This window comes from Desmodus rotundus, chromosome 3, assembly GCF_022682495.2.
Source record: "Desmodus rotundus isolate HL8 chromosome 3, HLdesRot8A.1, whole genome shotgun sequence".
NCBI lineage: Eukaryota > Metazoa > Chordata > Mammalia > Chiroptera > Phyllostomidae > Desmodus > Desmodus rotundus.
Genome location: NC_071389.1, coordinates 133,248,555 through 133,275,301, shown reverse-complemented (window position 1 = coordinate 133,275,301; position 26,747 = coordinate 133,248,555). Strand labels below are relative to the sequence as shown.

General features: G+C 41.2%; 1 long non-coding RNA gene across 1 annotated transcript in view; it reads left to right on the top strand.

The window, feature by feature from the left end:
- Nucleotides 1-7,908: 7,908 nt before the first annotated feature.
- LOC112322130 (uncharacterized) overlaps nucleotides 7,909-26,747 on the top strand; it is a 31,047-nt gene continuing 12,208 nt past the window's right edge. Inside the window, exon 1 of the long non-coding RNA XR_002976612.3 lies at nucleotides 7,909-8,163. This is a non-coding gene — a long non-coding RNA (uncharacterized lncRNA). The remainder of the gene's footprint in view (nucleotides 8,164-26,747) is intronic.

The following is a 26,747-nucleotide window of genomic DNA, read 5'->3' as shown; positions in this document are numbered from 1 at the left end:
GCTAACTAGCTGTGAGTGCCGACCCCTCCACTGCAAGGCCCAGAGTCCATAACTATGTGATCTCCCCTGTGAGCGCACATTCACAGCTCACACCGGAGATTCGAACTCTAGATCCCGATGCTACACCCACCCCCCAGTGAGTGACTATGTGCAGGTCTCTAAGCCTTGGTTTCTAATTATAAAGTGAGTATATTAATAAAATTACAATGTCCCTCTATTACTGCCTCACGAAGTTCTTCTGAGGATCGTATTGGACTATACATGAGTTTGCCTCAAAAAAGAAATTATGCAAAATACATTTTAAGTATCAAAATTATTGTTGTATAAGCTGCAAGACTGTATTGAAACTGGAGGGCATACCAATCCCCATCATAGGAGCTACCATGTATTTGCCCATGAGCTCCAAACCTGCATGGCCCTCATTCTCTCATTTCATCCTCTGATGCCAATGTGGCAGAATAGAGGCACCTCACCGAGATCTTTACCAAATCTACCAGATCCTCTCAAGGATCCTCCTTTCTTGTCCTCATACTTCATATGGGGAGATTTTGGCTAAACTAACCATACTCTTATCCTCCCTCCTGAAGGGCACAGGGATTTAGATTGATGAGTTTGGGGTAAGAAAGTGACCCTGTTTAAACTAGGAAGTACTGCTAAGTCATTGTTGCCCTACATATCGCGTTGGCCACTTTTCCTGGACTTGAGAATACTTCTGCAGGGAATAAAATTCTTGTTACAATGATTGTTATCTATATTTTATTCATTGTGAAATCTTAGGTTTTAGAAATTTGCTTAGTTCATGCTATGGCTGACTACAAAACATATGAAGTATTGTGTATATTAATTCTAGGCAAATTTATACTTAGAGTATTTTAGCTGTTCTACCTTTAATAATAATCAAAGAAATATAGACTTCTGTACTGTGAGCATTCACTTTAACTTGCTAACATGGTAAAACATGGAAAATGTGATATACAGGGTGGGGCAACATAGGTTTACAGTTGTTTGTATGGAAAAAATACAATAATTAATAAATAATAATACAAGAATGAACTCTGTTTCATGTACTCACAACTGTAAACCTACTTTTGCCCCACCCTGTATGGAGAACAAACACAAGTCGTGGTGCTTACAACACCAGAGAAGCACAGTGGGCAGGTTTTTAAAAGCTCAGCTCCACAGGGAATAGAAAAAAAACCCAGACAAATGTCTCTGCCCTGCTCCGAGCAGCCTTGCCTTTGTGTGCTATTTCCTGGCGGATGAAAAAGCAAAGAGAAGCTCCAGCCTGCTTCGCTCCCCTGGGATTTGAAAGAACAAAAGAAAAGTAAACACTCCTCCGTTTCCAAGACTGACATTTAGGCAAGGATAGCCTGGCTTTTCTCTTCGCTTCTTCTTCCTTTACAGTTCAACAAAAAGATTCGTGGTAAGGTGAAAATCCTTTTTAAAATTGTTTCTGTTTTTAAAGTAAGAGTTTAGTATTTAAAATTTTTTTTATTGTTGTTCAGTTACAGTTGTCCCCCTTCTCCCCTCCCCCATTACTCTCCCTGCCCTGCCCACATCCCCTCCCACATTTAATCCTTCCCGGGTGTCTTGGTCCACAGGTCCTTTATAGCATTCCTTGACCCTTCCCCTTCTTTCCCCATCAGCCCCCTCCCCCCCCATCTGATCACTGTCAGGGTTTAGTACTTTTTGAAAATTACAGCACAACTTATTTTGTTTCTCTCCTTCAAATTGTCTAGTGCAATATTCAATTGTTAAGTCCCAAGCAACTTTTAATTCTTTTGTGATGCAATAGAAATTTAAGTCTTCCAATATTTTCCAAATGCCCTATTATTCTAGGCATCATAGGGAGCACGCTCAGTTAACGCTGGCTGTAAATGACTTCTTCTGTACTGTAAATCCTCTCAAAGCCTTATTCCCAGGACTTCGACTCATCTTATATACCCACCCCAATGCTGTGCCACGACAGTGAGCCATCACTAGGATGGACTCACCGTTTAACAAGGATATCATGCCATGTGTCTGACCTCAGCAATTGCACCGGTTCCTTGGACCCATGAGTGCGAGGTGATTCGGACTCCCCAGTGGATGGCTAGAGTTATGCTGGAGCGCGCAGTCCCAATCCACACTGAGACAGGGGCTTCCATTACCACCTCTCTCTCACAAACGTTCCTCTAAACAGCAAGACATGTGTGGGAGCGACATTCTTGCTCAGCCCCCAAAACACCACCACCAAAATAGTATCTGGCTATCGCATTTGGTATCTTTATTGTCTAAATCCTGGCATGTTCCAGCAGGTACCCCTCTATGAAATCCTTCATTTCTGTGTCTTCCTGGCAGTGGGGATAGGACTCAGGTGGATCAACTAAAGAGAGCAGAATCTTCTTGTTACAGAGCAGGGCAGGGGGTGGTTCATGATAAATTATTACAGAAAGGATTCCCCCTTTCTGTCTCTGGAGGTTCCTTCCCCCACGCCCACCTGCCAGGCTCGAAATGCCCGCCACCAGAGGAAAGCCGTCTCTCAATGCCAGAGACTGGTGAAAAGGAAAGGAATTGTTTATTTAAAAGTTACACAAACTTAAGAGTAATGACCTAATGACTTCAATAAGATACCAAAGTCCTTTAGAATACCCACAGATGCACAGTCCTTCCCTCTCCCTGTGCCCAGTCTGGGGTACCGTGTCTCAGGAAAGGAAGTAGAAGTCCGTGATTCAGGCTCCGGGCACCATCAGCTGTGTGGCTGCTGCAATCTCCAGTTAATCCAAAGCCATGCGGCACCTTCTCATGACCCACCAGCAAGAGTCCTCTCTCCCCTTTCTTCCCGGCAAAGTCTCTCCTGCTGCCTAAGCCGCGTGGCAAAAAGAAGCACTCCAGAACCTCATGGTCCTCTCTACTCTCCTTCAGAACCGCGTGGTACTTCCATTTACTTCAGAACCGCATGGTCTACTCTTTACTTCACCAAAGCTGCCTGATCCTGGCCCTCTTCCTTTCCCCTCAGAACCTCGTGGTACTCTTTTACTTCAGAACCACAGGGACCTTTATCTATCTACTTGCTTCAGAACCTCATGGTTCTCCCATTTACTTCAGAGCCGCATGGTCTCCTCCACTCTATGGCTGCCGGGCCTAGGTTTAAATCCCAGTGCCCATCTTCCTTTGCAGCCCCATTTCTGACTCCTCCTACAGTCAGTTACACCTGCCAGCATCCTCATATTCTTCCAGCTTTACTGGGCTGCCATAGTAAGTCTGGGCAGGTGTGGCCCCATGGCATGGAGCCAATCATCTCCACCCTTTCACTCAGGCCCTGTAACCAGGGGGAGTTGCTTCCCAGTCCTATCTTGGGTGGAAGTCACTCCCATCTCCCTGGCTCAAAGCAGGACCACAGCTATTTAACATATCTATGAAACCAGTTAAAGGTTATAGATATGTTAAATGACTGCCAGGGGTTAGCTACAAAGCTGTTGCTACCCAAAACAGCTCTGAATGGCCCTGTTCCATGTGTCCCATCCCCCCTGGCTCAGGCTTGTGGGGGTGAGGACATCCTACATACATTTTTCTAATATTTCCTGGACACCCCAAGTCCTGGACCCCATTACAAATCCCTTCTTGGGGCCCTCCTCTTGGCTGCACCCTGCTTCATTCTTTGGCAGTTTTTACCAGTTAAATCAACAAATACCTTTGGCTTTAAAATGATCATAGAGCCTGAATTTGATACTCTTAACCCTGGTTGTCCTTACAGCTTATTCTTATGCGTTTGCTCCTAATCCTCCATTATTCCTTTTTAGTATCTTTCTAGGGCTCTTTTCCTCTTTCTTTTACTGTGAATATTGCCCAGGCTTCCATCCTTGACTCTCTACCTTAACACTCTACACTGTGGATTACAAACCCAAGTACTTACAGGGATTTGAGGATAATATAAATAAATAAAGCAGGTTGTATATGAGAAAAATAATGTGGCTCTCTTAATCGTTGATACAGTAAGGAATGCTGTATCAATGCATAAGAACAAGGAAACTAAAAACAATGCATGCACAATCTTAAACGGCAGCTGATGTTCAGTATCAGGGACTTAGAAGGAGTGGCTGCCAAGGAAACAGCTGCTTCTCGACTCCAGTCAATGTCTGCCAGTAGGTAATATGACTATGAGCAAAAGTTTCCTATTTTTCAAAAGAATATGAAAATCCAGACTTTTAATTAAAATCTCCAATATTTAAAATTTTGCTCAAGCATAATGTATCTGCATAGCAGAAATAGCTGGCCAAAGAGAACACACCTACATACCAGATATGGTTAGTGAGTTGCCCATTGGTGGCTTGCTTCTTCACTACACATTAGTAAAGGCAGTGGTTTTCACACTGCAGAGCCTGGCGTATTTTTGGATTAGGTAATCAGGCTAATGGACTGCAAGTAGCATTTATAAATGAGATAGAATTGCATAGACAAAATAGAATTGAAAATAATACAATGTATCACATTATATAAGGATAGGTATTTTCACAGCAGACACACACGCACACGCGTCAGCGTGCGAATGGGTCACCATTAAAAACGCTACTCCTGACTCCAGACAGGTCTGAAAGCACTGCGCAGATGATACTACTCCACTCCTTCACCTTCAATAGAAGTTTAAATGCCAATGATTTTGAAATGTGCATCCGTGTGCTAGATTTTTCTCTTAAATTTAGCCACTTATTTTTGATTATCTGTTGGATATTGTCACTTCCTCCACAGATCCCACAAATGAATAGAAAAGACTGATTTAAATAATGGCCTTTGTAGTCAAATCTCAGTTTGAATCTTAAGATTTTTTAGCCTTTTTTTTTCTCATCCTTAAAATCAGAATAATTGAAGTGTCTGAATAAGGTTGTTGTAAGAATGTGTCCTTACAACAGTGCTTAGCACATAAAAAATAAACAAATATTGCTTGGGCACCAACTATATTCCAGGGATTGTTCTAGGCTCTAGAGATTTATGAGAAAAGTCAGCCCTTCCAATAATAAGACAGTGCTGCTTTTCAGTAGTTTGAGAAAGAATGTGAAAATCAACAAAACATCTTAGTGTTTTACTGGATACATACTGTAATGCTTTCATAATGCAATCTATCAATACCCTTTTCAAACAGCCTCTTTGAAGTTTACTAGCTTATGACCACAAGGAATGACCTTCTTCTGTCTGCTGAGTGTCAGAAGGCCTCCTCTCCCCTTCCGAGTGTCACGAGTCATTCCCTGCCCTTGCTGAGGAAATTTTCAGAGAAGTCTCAGCTGTACTGCGGTATAGAAACAAATCTGTAATTTTTCTATTAAAGAATTTGGGTGTAGTGTTCCCCAAGTCCTGGTGAATAAGATGATGTCTGTCTTATTCCCTTCAGGCTGCTGTGATAAGGCACCATAGACTGGGTGGCTTATGAACAAGAGAAATTTTGTTCACAGTTCTGGAGGATGGGAGTCCAAGATCAAGGTGCCAGCAGATTCAGTGTCTGGTGAGAGCCACTTCCTGGTTCAGACGCAGCCAGTCTTCTCCGTAAGTCCTCACGTAGCAGCTAGGACAAAGGGACTCTCTACAGGAGACAAAGGAGCTCTCTGTGATCTCCTTTAGAAGGGAACTAATTCCATTCACGACGTCTTTGCCTTCATGATCTAATCTACTTCTAAAGGCCCTACCTCCAAATACATCATATTAGGGATTAGGTTTCAACCTATGAATTGGGGGGGCAGGGAGAGGCGGGGTGGGAGACAGACATTCAGTCCATAGAGAAGCTGGCTGACAGTAAACACACAAATAATCTGTGGTAACCTCCCAGTTGGCCTTCCTACATCCTGATCCATCCCCCTTCAAGACATCCTTCTCACGGAAACCACAGACCCCTTCTCAAATGGATTCTGGTCATGCCCCTTCGCTGTCTAACCCTTTAATGACTACCTAGTACCATCTGCAGAAAGTCTGAGCTCCTAGTGGGATTTACCAGGCCCTTTATGATTTTTCTCATCGTCTCTGAAGCACCATCTGCCCTCAAATACTGTCTTCCTGTCAATCAGAATGACTTGCAGTTTCCAATACCTGTAGCAGCCTCTGTCACTTCTGGACTTGTACGTAGGCCACTCTTCCTCCAGCAATGCTTTCTGCTGCCCCCACTTCCCTTACTTCTCACATTTCTTTCCCAAACTTGCACCCTTCAGTTGAGCACACTTTAAAATAGTTTATGTTCTTGACTCTCCACACTTTCTTCAAAGGGGAAGGAAGAAAGGAAGAAGCTCGACATCTAAACAAAAAGATAATTGAAAATCATTGTTCTTTTTACATTGAGGCCAATCTATAAAAAGAAAAAAAATTATTAAATAATTGGAATAAAAATTGAGTAACAAACTGAAATTATTTCAGGTGCAAAATGTTTAATAATAAATGTGTCTTTTTTGTAGGGTGTGTGTGTGTGCATATAACGTGTGTGTTTCAAGTTAAGATTCTCATTAGCAAAAATGCTGCATTCCTTCCATGTGCTTTTTTCTTTTTTTTTAAATTTTTATTGTTATTCAACTACAGTTGTATGCCTTTTCTCCTCATCCCTTCACCCCACCCCGGCTGAACCCCCTTCCCTCCCCCCTTCCATATGCTTTTAACCTCATTACATTTTACTGTTTTATTTTATTTTTATTGTTTTGAAGGATTTTTTAAAAGATTTTATTTATTTATTTTTAGAGAGAGGAGAAAGGAGGGAAATAGAGGGAAACATTAATGTGTGGTTGCTCCTCAAGCGCCCCCTACTGGAGGCTTGTTCTGCAACCTAGGCGTGTGCCCTGACTGGAAATTGAACCAGTGATCCTTTGGTTTGCAAGCCGGCGCTCAATCCACTAAGCCACACCAGCCAGAGCCTACTATTTTTTTTTGTATCCACCATAATATTTTTAATCTGTGTCATATGCCCAATTTTTATTTTTTATAGAAAATATCCTACCCCTAATAAGTATGAGAAAGGGAGAGATGATAGATAGACAGACAGACAGACATGTGTCAGAACAGAGACAGGCACACGTTTCCATGGAAGTATGAAAGAGAGGACTGCTCACAGTGGTCTGGGAGAGGTGGAGACTGGGCGCAGGAACAGAGTTAGAAGGGCTCTGCGAGGAAGAAATTCCCTTTCCCCGAGTGAAATTGTTGGTGGTGGCAGAAATCATCCTGAAAAAACCTAACTCAAAACTTAAGAAAGGCCAAAATTTTTGTCTTCAGTTACAAAAAGCAGTTTTATTGAACATTGTTTTTCTTGAAAAAAATCTCTTACCAGTTGTTAACACTATTTCATGATCACCGAGTTTTATTTCCCTGACATGCATTAAGGTAGCTTTTTCTCCACTTCCTGTCACTTCTACCACTTCTTCTACAAATATTAGCAAGAATATGTGCTTCTGGTAGGAGACACACACATACACACACCCCCTAAAACAAAAAGCCATAAAACCTACAACACATCAAACTTTACAAATTGATGGATTGTATGAGGAACTATAGCAAAATATTAAGATGAACATCACAGTTAAATTTATAACTCTTCAGGCAATATTTAAGCTCATCTTTATAGGTTTTCATGATTCTTCTCTTGCTTACTATATTTGGAAATAAATATGTATATAAACAAAACAAAACACCCTCCAGGAGCCTGTTCCCATTCTCAAAGCTCTGAAATTTGACCTAGACATAGCTATAGAGCCCGAAGGATACAGAAAAATTGTTACCAGTAGTGGCTTTACTTTAAAAGGTACCTACAATGTAGATTATAATGTAATTTTCAAGACTATTTAAGAATTCCTCCCAAGCAACATCATTATTTAATTAACTCAGATGAATAAATATTATCTTTTAGTTGACATCTCATTAATCTGACACAAGCTAGAACACACTGTTTTCTTCACACCAGGTACATATCTTGCTACAGAATGATGAATTTTAGGACATGGGGTGCAATATGGAAATGTAATTGTTCCAGAAGAGACATGCATAACTTGTAATCTTGAAGATTAACTCTGCCTGGGCTCCAGTGCAGCATTTCAGGACAGTTAGTGCCAAAGGAGAGCTGCCGCGTGGCAGGAAAGAAACTGTGCCCGCTGCTGCTCAGCCTGCCCAGGCACAGCCCAGAAGTTGCCGGGATCCCACAGAGCATCTTTCTTTTTCTAAAAGGTAATTTTGTTAAAATACATGCTGCAAATGAAGGTGTGAGTGGAAAAGTCAGCAGTGGAAAGACAGAGGCAAAGAAATGGAGTCTAGAAACTGGTAAACAACTGCTGATAAACGTGAGCATTCATGTAACATCAGGAGTAGTTTTAAGTGCAGAAAAGATTTTCAGAATATTTTATTAAGATCCTTTCATTAAAGTTACAGATGCTGAAATATGCCTCTTTCTTAAGATTTTGTGTTCCTTATTATTCTATTTAAAAATCTAGCAAATATTTACAACCATTTGTTAAAGGAATTTGCATAACACTGGTTGATTCTCACCTATAAACGTGGTAACCTAAACACTTCCAAATGTTGTAAACATCATTTATAAATGTAATATATTCTACTTCCTTTTCAGTTAAAAGTGTCTGATTAACAAACTCTTTCAAATACTTAAGTAGTTCAGATAAATCAAATTAACTTTGTGAATATGATGAAACTTGAGTCCTTTTAATATTCGCATACTGTGTATAACATTAGTAATATTCACCAAAATCAATTATTCAATTACATGTTTGAAGCTTAAATGAAAAGATCATCCACACCCACACACAACACGAAAAGATCATCATTCTAAGATACTATATTTCGGCAAATATATAAAATACTAACTGTGCACAAAATTTGACCTTAATAATATTAGCATATGGTTACTTTAAACATTTTTATACTAATCCTAAATATTTCCATAGTTAAACAATGCTTCTCTATGAGGAGACAACTGCATTCACAGTTAATATAGGTTACTTGACTAATGATTTTTTTTAAGATTATTTTTACAGAGAGGGGAAGGGAGGGAGAAAGAGAGGGAGAGAAACATCAATGTGTGGTTGACTCTTGCACACCGTATGCTGGGGACCTGGCCTGCAACCCAGGCTTGTGCCCTGACTGGGAATCAAACCCGTGACCTTTGGTTCACAGTCCGGTGCTCAATCCACTGAGTCACACCAGCCAGGGCTTGACTAGTGATTTTGACTGGGTTGTAAAATCTGCAATTTCAGGCAAGTCTCACTGCCCACCCTCTAGGTGGTTATTATTTGAGGAGTGACCTTCTCAGCATGCTTACGATTACCCAATGACTAGAGATTTTGCCCAAATATAATTTATAATTTACAAAGTTTCATAAGCCCCCCTTATTACTTCAGAACTTTCCCTGGTCCAAGATACCAATGAAATCTTTATAATCACCTAGCAGGCCCTAGGCAATCTGGACCCAACCCCTCTCCCCATCCCTGCCCACTTCCTCTGCTCTCAAATCTACTACTACTCCTGGCCCCCTTACTCAATCCACACCAGTTATTTTGCTGCTTTTGGTATTTGCCCAATGTGCTCATGCCTCAGGACCTTGCACTGGCTCTTTTTTCTTCTTGAAATAGTCATCTCCTGGATGCCTGCTTCCAGTTGTGTTCAGGTCTTTGCCCAGATGTCACCTTCTCAAAGAGGCCTCTCCGGACCACCTCATTTAAAACTACAACCCTGGCCCCTTCCTACCCTTCCCATCATTCCTTTTATCCTCCACTCAGTTCCTTTCTCTCCTCCCACTCAATCACTCAACACATCTGACGTCATATAAATTGTAGTTATTTACTTGGTTACTGCCTGTTTCTCCAAAGATTTATGAGAGATGGGATTTTTTTCCCCTTTTTGATTCAGCACTGAATCCCCATGGCCAAGAACTGTGCCTAACACAAAGAAGTTTCTCAAAAACATATTTGTCAAGTGAATAAATGAAAGAGCTGACTACGGGCTGCCATAAGGAGTGTCCATGTTGATGTTATTGTTTTTGGAAAGAGAAGCTTTATCCATTTAAAGATGCAAAGTTGTACAAGCCCTTCAGCAACAGCTTCAGCAAGCAATATGCTGGTTTGGAGACAGCCTTTCCTCTCCCTCCGGGCCGGCCTGCCATGGCCTTGGCCAGCTTCCCAACCGACGTGGGTGATAATTATTCATGTTTGAAATTAAAGTTACATTTCTTTTTTTTAAAAATTTTTGTTTCTTAATTTTAAAGAGAGGGAGGGAGAGAGAGAGGGAGAGAGAGAGAGAGAGAAAGACGTTGATTTGTTGTTCCACTTGTCGACCTGTTCATTGGTTGATTCTCGTGTGTGCCCTGACCGGGGATGGAATCTGCAGTCTTGGCGTATTGGGATGTTCTAACCAACTGAGCTCCCTGGCCAGGGCTACATTTTTTAAAAACCGTCCTTAATCAGAATTTTCACTCTTTAAAATAAGCCTTATGCCTTCATTAGTCCAAAACTGACGCTTATACCCCAAGTGCAATTAATTTGGCTTCTTTCCCACAATCTCTTCTTTTCTCATTTGTTCCATTAACCATAAGCAGGGTTGAGAGAGAAATAAATTGTTTTCTCATGATGAAAAGTCTAAACAGAATAATTAGGCCAGTCAACTCCCAGAATGCAAAGGCTAATTTTTCCCCCTGGATAAGCACCACATATCTGAAAACTACAGCAAAACAGTTGTCAAATACTCTGCAAACGTTCCCATGTGGAACTCCCTCTGCGAGTGGTCTGTGGGTTAGTACAGGTCAGAAAGGATTTTGTGAAAAGGCTTATTGTGCAGGAAGGAACTCTGAGGAAAAACCATTCCTCAACTTGCTTTATTGTTATTAGTATAGGAACAGAGGAAAAGAAGAGCTGACTCGGTGACTCTCCTTATTCTGAGTACCTGGTCATCCATCATATTTTACTTATGTTTTTATGGAAAGTACCGAGTTAAGTTTGAGGAGTAGAACCCTTGTCAGTCATCTTCCTGGATCAATACCCATTATGTAGGAGGAAGGATATCCTGTTCTGACTGGTACTACCCCAGGTAAGTCCAATTAAACTCCTTAATAAAGAAGATCCCCAAGTGTCCTATAGACTAAGCCAGCTTTGCCCTTCTGCCATCTTGGTATGGGCTCGGTGAGAAGCCCTACGAAAGTAAATATCTGGGCTCCAAGCAACGCTCAATGGCATCAAGGGGGGAAAAGGCAGAATCGCAGGGTTTCAGAGCCATGCTTCCCTTCTGTTTTACTTAAACGAAAAGGGAAGTATGTACAACCTGAAGGTCTGTGGGTGTCACAGTTGATGACAGAGAGCCCCTCACTCCCATAGCAAAAGACAAACCAAAGAATGTGTTATGACCCTGTGGACTACTCTTTCTACAGTGTATTTGGAGAAAATGGGGACTTTGCTTTTTGAAACCAACCCTAATACTTTTTTGAGATCTTGAAGGTTGGTTGCCACTAAATAAGCAAGAGAATTACATCTGAATGGACTCACTCTTGTTTTGGGGAAACCATTTGAATGGGCCCTGCGGCTTCACTGACGTACGTGACATATAGAGCCACACTTCAGGGGAGAACCTCAAGGTCATTACCTGAATGCAGATGTTCAGAGTGAATTAGCTACTATGTCATCGCTCTTCCTCACTTTCTGCTTTCATATATTGTGGTTCAGGGTCATAGCTCTCTTTTACTTTTACTGAATATGGAGTTTCTGCTTTTGTTTATTATTTTTCTTATTGTGTTAGGGTACTTTATGAGAGAATTAAGTGGCAAATTATGTCATTTTAGGACTGAAAGTGATATGCCATGCATTTTAGATAGTCTTTTCACTACAGCAACTCTACGAGGTGGGTACACGGGGAAGGACACATTTTATAAAGATAAACAGAACCACAGAGGTTTCTGCCTTCTGAGGGAGAGGCACGATTTATCCCTGTTTAGGTAAAACAAATGATTTTGGAATTCTATCCAACTTTTGGTGGAAAAGTTTGGGCTTGCTCAGTGTTGTCTGGATGATTGGGGGCCAGATGCAAAAGTCGCCCAACTGACTATAGTTCACAAAGGTAGGGATCATATTTATTCATTTTGTTTTGTTTTTTGATTGTGATGAGGCTACATTGTATTCTCAGCATAGTGCCTGTTACAGAATGATTCTCAGTACATCCTGGGATAAATGCTCCCACACTTTAACAAACATCAGCTCAGTGGTTGTTTTAGCAGTGAGGGACAGAATGAGGGGCAGAGGGGGGAGAAAGGAGGAGGGCACTGCAAGCTTGAAGGACAGCTAAGTTGTGAAGTCAAATTTCATCTGTGGGTCTGAACTTGTCAGCCCAGCCGACATTCTCACAAAACACACCGATTCTCTTCAGCTGGTTTGGGGTGGAGGTGAGGGGACTGCAGTCTGCAGCTAACCTGCTCTGTGTTCTGCCCCCATTTGTCTCTGGTATACAGCCAGATTTCGGAATCATTAGACCAAACAGCTCTTAAGGTCCTAGTTTCTATGACTCTCTAAATATATAATTATTTTTTTTCCTCAACAGAGGCTATATAATTTTCAAATCAAGTTAGAATACTTGGATTAATTATTCATTCTTTCATGCAACAGAGATTTATTGTGAACTTTTTAATCCACAAACCACCTTCAAATACAGGAGTTCTCATGAGGAGTGAGATGGGGTTTGGTGAATAAATATACCTCTGACGTAAATGAAATTATAATACAACATAGAAAGATAAAATGTTCAAAAAATAATTAAGGGCACATAGGCATTAAATAAACAAAAACTTCAGTTATCTGCCCATCAACACTGCCAGGCATTCAGAAGGTTTACAAAACCGCAATTAAGGGGATATTGACTTTTCATGCCTTCCTCTTCCTGCCTCCCTGTGATATGTGACCTTTTTTCTCTTTCTTCTACATAGCCCCCATTTCTCTTATACTTGTAACTTTTATGTGGAACTTTGTACAAAGTGCTTTTTTGATTCAGATTTATATCAAGTACACGTGCTCTGTGTACAGTAGGGTGTCAATATATAGTTTTCAAATAAACCAATTAACAAGCCGAGGAGAAGGGCAATTAACTTCTCAAAATAGTTTTGGTTTTGTGCCAAAACCAAGAGGTGTCAACAGGGGTTTGTAAGACAGGAGAGAAAAATGGAGCCGAGAAAGGGGAATTGAGAACATGCAGAGCAGGCGCAGTGTTGGAGTGGCAGAGCCCCACTGTAGTGGCACAGCATAAAGCAGCGACCGCACTGGCCGCAGAGAGCTAGCAATCGACTACTGGGAAGGTAAGACGAGAGACAAAAAGTTACGCCAAGATGGTACCTCAACGGCCTTTGAAGACCAAGGCGTAGACCACGTAGAGCACCTGTGGGAAGTGGAAGGTGCGGGCAGAAGAGAGAGAAGGAAGGCAGGAGCCGATGAAAGCTCAGCCCAAACCCCTGAGGACATTTAATGTAGCACTGTTATCAGAAAGGAACCCGCCCCAGCAGGTCTGCCTCCAGCTGGCTGATAGTGTGTGGGCTCTTGACTTCGTGCAGGAAAGTTTTCAAAACAGAAGTCCAGGTGATTTTGAGAGCATTTTTATTAAAGCTGCGGACAGTGAAACAAAGGAAGGGCTTAAAGTAGAAGAAGCAACAGAAGAGGACCTAGGTGGGGCTGCTTTGGTTCCCTAGAAATGTTATGGGAAAGGAGTGAGCCAAGGCGGGGCTGCTATTGGCTCACTGAAAGTCAGAGACAAAGGGCCTTGGAGGCAGGTTTAGGGTTTTGCTGCCCTCTGTTCCCCTGGTTGCAAGTCCCGTGGGAGCCCCCAGAGGTTTGTTGTTGTTTTTTAAGTATGTGCCTGAGAGAAGGGCGTGGGAGCTCTACAAAGAGTGTGTGTCTCCATCCCTTGTTTGGAGGGCTTTTGTCCATCTTCTGCAGGTGGGAATCCTAGGGGAGATCTCAGGAGAAGGTCTTAATAGAATAGTCATTGGTCTTCCAGGTGTGTCCTTCAATATGTTGATTCGCCAATATGAGTGTATAGAGGGGTCAGGGTCATTCTCTGGTCAGTACCACCTTTAAAGAATGTCATCAAACAGGGACTAGGACAGAGGTGGGTCCAACCCAGCATGGTCTGGAATGTATAAGTCATTTGCTCCTAAGTGTCCTTGGTTAGGGGAAATAAGACTTTGTGATTTACTAGCTGGCCTTAAATTGCTCAAATCGTTTGACCTTGTTTAATTATTTTGTCTCAGTTTCCCCATTCCACTTGCCAAGAAATTTCCCTGGCGTTTTACTAACCTGCCTCAGCACTAGGACCAGAGTCTGTGGGCTGGAGGGTGGGGTCTACTAATCACACAGCAGCCAGATGATAAGGTCATTCTGTCCCATACCCACAGGGTTTATGTCTTCCTATAACTATGCCAACATCACAGTGTGATATTACCTCATACTTCTAACGCACACTTGGAGTCAGTCCTTCCAGATCATATGATGTTACATGTACTCATATTAATGAGGCCGGGAAGGAGACAGTCATAGCCAAGATTCATCAACTGATTTGCCCGGAGCTTGATTCTTTATATAAATTACATCATTGTAATCTCATACCAAGCTAATAATATAAATACTGCTATCACTCTTGTTTTACATTTGGAAAGGCAGCCAGTAGTGTGCTGGTAAATGTTTAATAACTAAAAAATCTCTGATTTATAGTGTTTGCCAATTTCTACCATATAAATACTTCCACATTGGCCATTTTCAAACTACTAACATGATGTCATTGAATGCCGAGTTAGGGAGAGTTGCACGTTAGTATATCATTGTGTAGTCCAATACAGTCTGTACATAGTACACTATGGACATAGTAATATAGTATAATATGTACAATAGATGGAAAATAGCTCCAAGGACACAGATAATAGTAAAATAATTAAGAAATGGTGAGTTGGAGTATATATTAACTTTATTTTAAACATAATTCATTTAATTTTAACTTTATATACTTTAATTCTTAATGACTATGTTTAGCAATGAGCTCACAAAGTTCTTGAAAATTTAATGGTCAATTACATGAGCCAGGGTGAGCCGGCCCCAGCACACCTCTGAGCCCACCGTGATTTGGAATGCACTCATAATCCCTAACATTCCCCCCAAACAGTGCATCTTTACCGATCTCGTCCCTTTCAATCAAGAACTGCATCTTGTGTTTTAAACTCTGTTCCTAGGACCTCCAAGTGATCTGGGTAAACAGAGTCCTATGACGGAGACATCTGGGAGAGAGATACACAGGTGAGGCCTGAGAGCCACCAGGGAGCAGACGTCAATGTGAGCATAGTATCCAGTCACAGAAATCCAACCGCTGTCAAGTAAACCCAAACTTAGTTTCAAGACAGATCTTATCCACACAGGGTTGGAATTCATCCTGGACATGGAGTTTTGAACTCACAGGGTAGGATGGGCAAATGATTGCTCTTGACTAATAAAATCGACCTTCAGGTTGCCTCTCCAGCGTCCAGGCCCCTTCTTTATCCATATTTTTGTCATTGAGGGTGGGTCAGCCCATGAGTTTTGGGGATGTTGACTCCAACTGCAAAGAAGGAACATATTCTGAGGGCCTAAGAAAATCGGAGTATTTCTATTCCCTGGCCCCAGATACATGTGTGGGTCAGCAAGACAGCAGGGAGGGTTTGCTGGAGCTTTGGAGTAAATTGTAATTTATTCTTCAGGAAGTGAAAGTATGTCGACCTGGGAGTTGCCTGCAGTCAGGTCAGGGCCACAACAGCACAGCAGCCTTAGCAGGAAGCTGATACAATGGAAGATGAGGCAAGAGGAAAGAAACCAGGTCCCTGGTGATGCAATTGTGCCCCTGCATGAAATCAGCCCTGACACCTACATACTTCTGGTCTTCCAGTTATGTGAGCCAGTAATCATGGTTTAAGCCAGTTTCAATTGCATTTTCTGATACTGCTGACTAAATGCGTTATAACTGATACAACCTTGAAAGTCATCAAGTAGCTGTTCATCGAGAGTAGGACGTGGCTAAACATGTCAGAGCAACAAGAGAAGTGAACAGTCAGAGAAGGCTGGAGTAGCTGATCAAGGTGACACAGATGTCTTTCTTCAGAAATGCCTCTGAAGGAAATGTAGATGTGGCAGATGAGGAAGAGAATAGGCCTCGTCATCTGCAAGGAAGGTGTGACCAGCAGGGTAGGAATGCGCTAGGACTGGCTGAGCACGACCCTACCCTTACCCCGTTTGACAGTTACAGGAATTTATTTTCTGGTGAGCAGAGATTCTATCCGTTGCACCAGCTTGCTGAGCCAGCCGGGGATCTGCTCCTCAATCAGATATGGTGGCTAGAGGAAGTGAATGCCAAGTTGTAAAAATAGCAAGACAGGTAGAGGGAAGTTCTCTCTAATTTGCACCTGGAGGAACACAGGGGAGGCGGAAGCAGGCCAAATCGGTAGTAATCCACCCATCAGGCATAGATTATTACGTGGTCATGAACAACCCCTTTTGAAAAACGTACCTTGAATGTCAAAGGGGATTTTTTTGGCAGGGGTGTGGGGTGGATGGTTGACATTCTGTAAGAAAAACACCTAGAATCCGAGTCAATGTACACACCAAACCAATCAAATCAGAACTGGAGGATACACTCGGACTAGAGACAGGGTTGCTATTCAACAATTCAGCAAACTGGCATTTGTCCCACACTCGGTGGCACCACATTGTCTCATGTGTGAATATGGAAACAGAGCTAATGAAGTTCATTAAGCCTAAAAAACAGGTAGTAAAAACCTGGATCCTAAATGGTAAGCTCCTCAGAGGTATGCCTTCCTCCAGTTGTCAACAAGAAATAAGGGAAACATGTCTGAAACTGCCATTAATAGCTGAACCCGTATCACTATCAGTTTCTGCCCCTAACACGCTGGCAATTCTGCAGGATTTTCTGAAATAATAGTTTATAATTACAGATAGCCCAAGTGTAATTTTAGATGACTCAGCCTCTGCTGACACTATTCAGATTGTGTCCTTTTGATGGGGTTCTTTTTTCATTAAATTTTCTGCTCTGGTATCTCTTCCACTTCTTTCCATCAATCTGAAATTTCTCAGGCAAACCTACATCTGAATCTGATCCATACCTTATTCCTCCACCTCTCCAAGAAAACGGGAATGGGGCAAGAATTCCTATGTGCATGCCGCTGGGTATGTACAAATATCTGGGACCTTGGAGTTTCAAGGTCAAGACCAGGACCTTGGGATAAACCAAAACTACAGCCAAAGATCCCTGAATCATGAAGGTTATTATGAGTTCACCCAAGCCTCTGTGCACATCCAGAAAAGACCACAAACATTTTCTACTCTACAAAAATAATTTTCCTATAAAATGAGAAGAAATTATTGTTAATCTCTTTACTTTATGACCTTCCTCTTTCTAATAGGAATTGAGATAAACTTGTCATCGAATGACCTTTTCAAAGATGCAGGGTGTCTTAATAGAGGGCGCCCAGACCTTGAAGTTAGACAGCAATGGGTATGAATCCAAGTTCATTCACTGACCAGCTCTGTGACTTCCAGCAAGTTACTTAGCCTCTCTTACCCTTTTTTCATCTTTGCTATAAAAAAGGACTACTGATAACTGAATTTTAGGCATGTTATATGCATTAGAAAAAAATCTAAAAAAAAACCCCATATAGCACAGTAGCTGATACAGAGTAGACACTCAACACATTACACTTAACACTATTTTCAAAGCAAATTAGTTGAAATACTTGGAATCCAACCTATGCTTCTAGATGGCTATATGAACCTAAAAGGTTTTTTCCCCCATAGAAGTTTTCTGTAATTGTATACACTGGCTGTGAATCAACTTATGAATCAAGGACAATATATTTAAGTAAATCCTGTTCCAGCTTAAAAACAAATTCTAATAACTTGCCTCAAAAATGGAAACAATCAAGATTCACATTAAGACAAATTCAATAACCACAAAAGCATACAGAGCTAGACAAAAGAAGATAGTACCATTCTTTCTATGAGTGTGTGACTCATTTTCAACTCAAAGATGATGCACAGGAAACAATGCTCACTTACAAACTAGACTCCCCAGAGCCTCCAGGGATGATGGCAACACCCCACTCATTTTTCAGATATTCAAGCTAAACGTTATGTCCTTCCTCACTGGACTCCGTTCCATTTTTGCAGGTGTAACTTTTATAAACAACACTGAGGAGGAGTGCCATTTAGGAGTTTATTCCAAGCCCATTAAGACAACACATTCCTTTAGATTTCTTTTTAACCTTTAGGCTGCAGACTGGCCTCCCACCCATGCTGGAGAAGCGAGGGTGTTGGGCCAGACATATCAGAAAAAGACTGTGGTACTTCAAACGTGTCAGAAGAGGACAGGTGTGCACTTTTCATGAAGCTTTTCCTTTGGCAGCTTTAGCTTTTTTTTTAATAAGAAGCCCGGATGTCATTGGCAAACTGTGGCTCTCCAACTTTGCATCCCGATAGATATAATTTCCACACTGTATCCAGGCAGATAATGCTTCCAATGTGTCACACAGTTGTCCCTGTGTTATCAAGCAGCCGTGTTTTCTCATTTCACTAACAAATGTTCAGACAAACGTACATTGTGGCAAATGCAAGGAAATGGCTGGCCTGTGTTTGAAATGGAAGCCTCCCCCATTCTTTAGAGTGAGGCATTGTTCAGGCCAACGGCGACCCATGGTACCAGCATTACCCTCGCTCCCCAGACTCCTTGAAGACTGCAAAACACTAGAAGAGCTAATATGTTTCAGTGTGTGAGTGATTCTGATTATAGACAATTATTGTGGAGGAACCCACGTGACAATAGTTGTACCACTAATAAAATGGTTTCATTGTAAAATGAAAATACTCAAAGTGGACACCATATCAGGGTGATCGCTTGGTAAGTTATATAAGTGTCCAGTTACTATTTTCTACACCTGAAACTAATATAGTGTGTGTCAACTGTAATTTGGGGAGGACGAGTTTAATTAGCCAAAAATGCTGTATTAAAAGAAATTTCCTTCATCCTGTAACATTTAAACATGGTGATAAAAGAAATTCTATGCTATTCAAGAAAAGAAGTATAAACCAGCAAAAAACAAAAAAAACCCAAAAACTCTCAAATAAAACAAAGACAAAATAGACACCAGTTTTGGCCCCAAATCCTCCTATTACAAAGTAGAATGCTAATAAATATTCATCAAGTAAAAAAATAAATCGATGGAAAAATATATTCTATGGATTTGGATGCCTTTCTACATGGGTAATTGGTTTTCACTCAATCGTAACTCATTCCTTTGAGATGAGAATATGTAGACACAAAGTTATGATAAGCTACCAACATTATTGAGTTAAGAGCAAATTCAAGAACTCTATTTTTCTCCTGTCCCTTCACATAGTTCCTCCACTTTCTGAGAAAAAAAAAAATCCCTCTTCCTGCTGTTTCCACCCCTGAGATATTTATAGGCTGATATCCTCTTTAGTCATCACTGAGCTAAGCTGCAATCTTTCCATCAGTTCCCAGAAGTCATTTTCTCCATATGCTTCATCATGTCATTTACTTCTGACTCCACCCAATGTGCCTACATCCCTTAGACAGAAAAATTTTCCAAGACTGAAATGTAGCCCTTAAAAAAACCAGAGGGAGGTCCACCAACATGGAGACTCTTGATAATAGAACATGTCCTCACATGTGACTCCATAGATGTTTGGCTGTGAAATTCTTTAACTGCCTCTCACTGTGTGGGCAGCTGTGATCTCGAGCAGAGCCCCAGGGGGGCCACTGTAGCCCAGGAGAAAGTGCACTGCTTCAGATGCCAGGCACACCTGGACCCAAATCTTGGCTTCCTGATTCACTATCTTCATGACCTGAGGCAAGTTATTTAGCCTTTATAAATCTTAGTTTCATTGTCAGAAATACTAGCTACCCCATAGGACTCTGGTGAGAAATAAATTAGTTAATCGCTAGAAATGGCCTGTATAAAGTACAACATATAGAGGTCTTTATAGGGTATATCTCTATACACCTGTAATACTATACTTAACACATAGTATGTACCACACTCTCACCAACCTCCAAATCTAAGAGTTGAATATCTCCCTGTCTCTTACCAGAGAGACACCACTCAATTTACCAGGGATTTTTGTCTACCCTTCCTCCATTTCTTATGAACTCATTCATTTCTCTCTCCACTGATCTGAGCTATAATTGAATCAGCTACCACCTGATTGGAACCACCATCATTTCTTACCAGCGCCACTGTAAGAACCTGTCGCAGACTCATCTCCTTGCTTTCATTCCTGCCCCTTATATTCCACGTTTATACCATAGTGATGTCATCTTATCAAGAGGTTAATTAGGCCAGTCTACTTCTCTGTATACAACCCAGCTTAAGTTTCCCAATACACTTAGAAAAAACCCAAAACTCTTTGTAGGGACTACACGGCCTTAGGTGATCTATACCTACCTGTATCTCTGAAGATATCCCCCTCCATTCTTCCATCTCTTGCTCTGCTTTTGGCTACATGGGTCTTTGTATGTTTTTTGAACTCACTAAGCTTACTCTGGTGCCAAGACCTTCGCCCTTGCTGTTCCCTGAGCCTTGGATGTTCTTCCCTCAGACCTTCATAAGGCTGGTTCCTTCTCAGCATTCAGATCTAAGACCAGATATCGCCTCTTCCCAGAAGCCTCCCTAAATCTCCAACTTCTATATTGATTGTCTCTCCTCTGCTCCCCAACATAGGCACTTTCTAGCACATTACTTCATCTTTTTACAGCACTTATCACTATCTGAAATTACCACATTTATTTATTTGCTTACTTGTAGAATATCTAATTCTACATTATGAATTAGATGTGGGGGACATTTGTGTCCCCAACAGAATGTCAGCTCCGTGAAAAAAGGACATCTGTTTACCTTGCTTCTGTCTGTATTGTCGCCATCTGAAGTAGTGCCTGGCAGGTAGTAAGCACTCGATGCATATTTGGTAAACAAGGGAATGGGTGTGTTTAAACCTCCCAGAGGAACTGCGCTTTGTCACACTGTCCATGAACATGAAATCACCGAACAAGATAATGCAGGGTTAGAGTGCCATCACAAAAATTTAATATCCAGCCTCTAGGTTTTGCATGATTGGAAAATTCTGGAGTGTTCCAAAGTGGCTCAGAACACAAAGCATGTTTTAATTCTAGCTTTGCCACTTCCTATCTGTGTGACCTTGGACAAGTTAGTTAACAAATTAAAACTGGTTTCCTCATCTAAAAAAAATAAGAATAATAACACATACATTAGAGGGTTTGTGAGGATTAAATGGAGCTAAGCCTCTAGCCCAGTTCCTGGAACATTGTGCCCACTTAATAAATGGTGGTTATTATCACTGTTGTTATTACAGTAATTAATTCCGGCACTATACTTTTCAAAGGACGTTGACAAACTGGAGCTTATCCAGAGGAGAACGATCTGATGAAGGGTCTGGAAACCACAGCTTGTCTGAAAGGACCGAAAGAGCTCAGGATGTTTACCCTGGAAAAGACACGTTTTAAGAGGAAACATGATAGCATTTTAAAAACACCGAAAAGAACTACCTCGTGTAAAATGGATTAGATTTACTGAGTTCTGTTCTAGAAGATCCAGTTAGAGCCAAGGAGTAAAAATTAATTCTTGAACTATTTATGGTCTCATAATCAAACTTCCCAAACCCAAATAGGATTGAATTCTACTTATTAAGGAATTAAAGCTTGGTTATATACATTTTGATTATGGAAATTATAGAGAATATGAAGGCATTTACAATTACCATAATGAAGACTTTGTATAAATATGAAGTGTGTGTGTCATGTCAATTGCAAAAGAAAGCAGACTCTGAAATACATGCATATATGCTGTGACCCCGGCTCCGCCTATGTGGTAAAAGAGAATACAAGCACAGACATGTATAAATGGCATGTGCTGCTTCATGAAGTGGTGTTTCCCATCATTGGAGCAGAGGCCATGTCCTCTTAGAAGAAATGGCATTGAAAAAGCCATGTGCCAGGAAAAGGGTTGGGCAGGGCACAGCCTTGAAAGATTTGAAAGTGCCATGGGTCTATGACCCTATGAAATATATCATTGAATTGTGGTAATATAAAACACTTGTTGTTTTAAAGGAGTAAAGAGGGCATTAAGCCCCTCAATATCTTTATTTCCTTCCAATTAAAACAATATCTAATCCTAGGAGCTCCAAAGAACTGAGCTCTGTGGTCTAATGGGGACATTGTGGCATCAAGGAGTAGACATTTCTGGCCACTATTTTTCTCCTGCCCCAGTAAAGGCCTGTCAATCTCTCTGAATCTCATTTTCTGAATCCTTCCTTGAAAAGGAGGAAGTTGCATGCTTTCTAGTTCTAAAAGTCTGTGATTCATCTGATTATTTTGTTTGATAAATATGAGCTTGGCCAAGAATTAAAAGCCACCTGAGCTTTGTAAACAAGGAGTTTCCAAGAACACTAATAAAGAAATAACTTCAGGAGAATTTTGGTCCAAAAATCAGGGAGAGTCTTATTTCCATGCCAGGTTCAAAAAGTGATAAATAAATGGTTCCTTTTGTAATCCAATGGATGAAAAGTTGACCTCTCAGAGACAGACATCCATGAGTGGGGTTTTCTAGTAAAGTCTCTGTTTTATAAGTAAGATGACATTAGGTAGTCATCTACATTGTTGGCTCCTTTGTCTGTGATGATAAAGACCCATTCCTGCCCTGTTGTTAAAGTTCCAGGAAGAACTTTCAGACTGTTTTTATTCGAGAAGGGCCAATAGAAAGAGGAGTATAATTTTCAAGCACTGAGGACATTGTCTGATCCTCCCTTGAGGTCATCATCCTTCCTGTTTAACACATCAGATGATTTACAGTGGTGGCAAAAACATGTACTGTTCCTTTCCCACTCGGGGAACTAACAGGTGTGCTTCCTGGTTAGGCATTAGAGATATTATAAAGTAGTGACTCCACAGAACTTCTCAAGACATCCTGTAAAATAACACTTATAAAGAAGACTAGAGAAAAGCCTCGTTCTCTTCACGGTTTTGGCTATAATTCACATAGATTACTGTGTAGGAATGAAACAAAGGACGTCTTGCAGAGTCACGCTCCCTGGGGAGAGCTCTGACTCCAATTTTTCAGCAGAAAAAATTGTAAGGTGGCACAACAGTGGTGAGGAAGCCCCTGGCCATGAGGCCCCGAATGGACCCAGCATCCTCAACACAAAGACTTCAAGCTCACATGGCTGCCAGTTGAATGAAAGATAGCCTTTTATTTCTTCCAGAATTTAGGATTTTTTTATTGCTAATTTTTTTACAATTGAGTTAAAATTCACATAACACAAAATCAACTATTATAAGTGAACAATTCAGGGAATTTAGTACATTCACAGTGTTGTATGACATCACCTCAATCTAGTGTGAGAACATTTTCATCACCCCCCACCCCCCGCCCCTGAACAACTCATGTGTATTAAGCACTTACTCACAATCACCCCTTGCTCCCAGTCTCTGGCAACTAGCTTTCTGCTTTCTGTCTCTATGGGTTTACCTACTTTGAGTATTTCATATAAGCTGAATTATATAGCATGTGACCTTTTAATTTTAGCAAGACAGACTTTTAAATCACTCCCAAGTACATACTTTATGAAGAAGCCACATTTGTATAGGGAAATACATATAAATTCTTAAAGACCAAAAATTCAGTAAGTAAATTTGAAGATCTGGGGTTTTTTCAAGCAAAAAAAAAAAAAAAAGAGAGAGAGAGAGAGATAAAGAAAGAAAAAATGCTTTAGGCCAGTAAATCTTTTTATTGAGAAAAGAAACCTTACCAGTCTTATCATGCAAATAAACTCACTACTGCTAATCAGGAAATTTCAGACCGGCGTTTTAGGGGCCACATGTCTGGAAAAGGTTGAAACTGCAACTAAGTCTTCGTTTGATTTGGTCAGGACAAATGATTCCATTTGGACCTGTTATTTCTTTCTCAACAACATTGTCATATCAACTTACCTAAACAAGTATTTTATTGAGAACTGGCATTTGTAAAATACCTAAAGTGATTTAGGAGCATAAGACAAGCCTATTGTCTTTGTATTATGGGGGAGGAAAAAAATAGTTTTCTCCTGCCTTTCTGAATTTTTCTGGCTGAACTAATAATCATATTAATGTGAGACAGATTAACTGGGAAAAATGACCAAATTTATTACAAATGTACATACAGGGGTTCCTTAAGAATATGGGACCCGAGGAGAGGATAGATTTGGCAGTTGTAACTTATATGCCAACTTGAACTAAGGAAAGGGGAGTTAGTGGCATTATTTTGGGACTTCAAAGGGCAGAAAAGCAATTCACACGCAGACAGAAGAGCAAGTGTTTGGTAAAGGTTTGGTGGGCCATCATTAACAGGGACACGGAGAGGACTTTGATGGAACAGGGCCTTGCTAGGTTCCTCCCTATCACACTTAGTTCACATTAAACTAGAGTTATCTACGATCATAGCTCCCTTCCTGGAGCAGATCTTTTATTTAAACTTTTTAGGCCTTTAGTTAGGGAAAGGTCAAAGGTTCTTTCTTTGTCTATTGTTTCTTAAAAATAACCAGCTTAAAATAATATGCCAAAAGCCATATTTTTTGGTGGCAAACTCTGCTTCCTCTCAGTACTCAAACGACCCACAGTTTGGGAAGAAGGTAGCAGAGAAAGGAGACTGAGAGCCAGACAAGAGAAGCCTTTTTTTTTCCAAGCAAGAGAGAGAAGCGAGGCAAACAAGGGATGCCTGAAGCTTTGAGGCCCTCTCTTGCCCACGTCAAAGAAAGGTTCTTGTATTAGTTAGGATTCTTGACTGCAGGTTCCAGAAATTCAACTAAATTGGCTTAACCCCCAAAGGGAAAAATTTATTATGAGGGAGCAGTGGGGACTCATGACATGGGGTAGTAGAGCAGAACCTAGGCTCAACAAGAAGCTCAGGCATCTCTCTCTCTCATTTGGCTCCTATATCACTTTAGTGCCGATTCATTCTCTGTTCTCTGTTCACGTCGGGGAAGATGGTCATCCCACAGTTCCCAGGCTTCTGTCTCCTCTCTTCTGAAGTGGCCATCTGGCATGGAGGATAAGGTCGTGGGCTCAGAGTCTAAATCCTAATTCTGATATTTACTGGCTGGGTGACATTGGACAAGCCACTGAACCTCTCTAAACTCTCAGTTTTCTCATCAATAATAGCACTACCTTACAAGATTATTAAAAAAAATTGAGAAAACACTTTCAAAGATCAATGTCTTATAAATCTCTAATAAATATTAATGATTTATCATTACTATTATTATCGTTGTTATTTTTAAAGAAGCCAGCCCTAATGGGGTGGGTCTTGGTCACAAATCCAGATTCCTAGGAAAGAGACACTTAATTGGTCTGACTTGAGGCAGGTACTCAACTCTCCTCCATCAGTTACAGCCAGAGATTAAAGTCACAACCAAGAGAGATGGCTACCAGAGACACATTCCTGTGGTGGATGGGGAAGCTCTCTGCTGCAGAACCCCCCAAAAGATGCCAGAAATTAGAGAGAAGAGGTATGGTGAGAAATATCAAGGCCCCTGCTTCACCCAGCAGAACCCAGGCCAAGGGAGGAGAAACGTGTGTCAGCTTCTCGGTCTTAGCCTGAGAGACTCCCTGGGTTGATCTTTAGATCTTGTGCTACTTCTTACTTAATTCAGCTGGTGTTGATTAGTTAACCTCTTGGGCTTTAAAATCATTGTTTACTTTCTTTTTCATCACTTTAGCTTGTTTGGGTTGTTTTTTAATTCTATCTGACCTTTAATTTTAAAATTTACTTTATCTTAACTGTTGTTAGCTCATGGTTTTCTTGCTGCAGAAGAAGTCGTTTATTTAACCCAGTTACAGTCCCCTTTAGTTTTTATTTAACTCTTCTACCTTATTTTTATTCTAAGTTTAATGAGTATTTTAACTGTTTTACTGTCTGTAATTTTTAGTTCTCTGAAATACTGCCAGTAAAAAAAAAAATGTAGATGAAAGAATTCAACTGGCAAGATGGTCCCTTTCCCCTAAGAAGCTGATGGGTGCCCATCTGGTAGGGGCTGCCAGCCCTGAAGCTGATCATCACACAAATCTTACAGCCACCAGTCATAATTTCCCTTTACTCTTCTCCTCTGCTAAGGGTGTTACCTCAGGCTTTTTCTCACCACATTTTGGTTTCCACTCTCCCAGGAGAAAGTGCCTCCCATCAGCAAAGTAAGTAGGCAGCGTGCCCTACTCCTCTGAAGAGCCAAAAGCTTGAAACCCTGCCGAAGAATCGGTGAACAAGGCTGCGCCATTCCAAGTGAAGGGGGGCTTTTCGTCATTGGAGAGCTGCAGAAGGGCCCTGGTGTTACCGGACCACTTCCACCCTGGGGGCTGGCCCCGCCCCAGCGTGGTCCAGGACTTTTGCAGGTCAGGTGACCTCCAAGTTCTTGACTTATAAAGGAAAAATTTCAAGACATGAGTCCAGGTGAAAGTGAGAGTAAATTTATCAAATCTTGTGACAGTAGGCAAAGGAAGTGTCCCTGGAGACAGGACTGCGGGTAAACCTGGGATGAACTGCTGCTGCCCACTGCTCCCCTGGGTGCAAGTCTCATCCGGACCCTTAGGGCTTAAAATGAAAGACGCAAAGTACATGCCTAAGGAAAGGGGGTGCAGGTGTGCTCAAAAAAGAGTATGCACTGGCGTCCTTTGTCTTGAGGATG